Source organism: Micropterus dolomieu, linkage group LG06 (assembly GCF_021292245.1).
Source record: "Micropterus dolomieu isolate WLL.071019.BEF.003 ecotype Adirondacks linkage group LG06, ASM2129224v1, whole genome shotgun sequence".
Lineage (NCBI taxonomy): Eukaryota > Metazoa > Chordata > Actinopteri > Centrarchiformes > Centrarchidae > Micropterus > Micropterus dolomieu.
The window spans coordinates 7,733,374-7,734,375 of NC_060155.1; positions in this window are offsets into that span (position 1 = coordinate 7,733,374).

A 1,002-nucleotide genomic window follows, 5' to 3' on the forward strand; every position below is an offset into this window, starting at 1 on the left:
CATTCTCTTTATCTTGCTGATACTGCAGCAGCATGATTTCAGAGGACCAGCAGCAGCTTCCTGAGTGGCCAGCACACCACCTTTTAAACCAAAGATTGCTAATGCTGGCAACACTTCAAGTTGTCCTAACTGGCAAGTTGTCACAATGACCTCCTTACGACCCTGCTTTGGAAGGCCTACTTCATAATACTTTGCTATTCTCAGTAGCTGGTCTTTAGTTTGCTTATCAAACAATCCCACACTGAGACATTGTGCAAAATTCTCCACATTAACCATCTTTTCATCAGGGAGACACCAGCCAATAAGTCTTTAAACAAAATGGAGACAAAGAATTCCACTAACTAGTCCACGAGCCAATTTGGTACCAGTTTGTTTGTAGCGTCAATAAGTACTAAGTACTACATCTCTTTGGTGCTGTTGTAGAAAGAAGGTTTGCTGTGTCTCCCAGGAAAGTCTCAAGATCATGGAGACACCACCCTCATTGGGCTCATCTCATGAGTCTGCCTACAGGTGGGAGATCGACCAACTGGTGACCTGGTGCAGCAGGACCTCAAGTGGGAGCTGAACATCATCTCCCTCACCAAGAAGGCCCAGCAGAAGCTGAAGAAGTCCAGCCTGCCAAAGATAATGATGGTGCACTTTTACACAGCCATCATCGAGTCCATCCTCACCTCCTACATCACCATCTGTTACGCTGCTGCCACTGCCAGGGACAAGGGCAGGCTGCAGCGTATCATTCGCTCTGCAGAGAAGGTGATTGGTTGTCTCCTTCCATCTCTTCAGGACCTGTATGCCTCCGGGACTCTGAGGCGTGCAGGAAAGATTGCATCTGACCCCTCCCATCCCGGACACAAACTGTTTCAGTCTGCCCTCTCTGGCAGGAGGCTGCGGTCCATCAGGACCAAAACCTGAAACAAACAACTGATACAGAAACATACTAAAACCTTACATTATATACTAAACAAGATATTTGAAAGCTTGAACATTGCCTTTTTCCCGGGT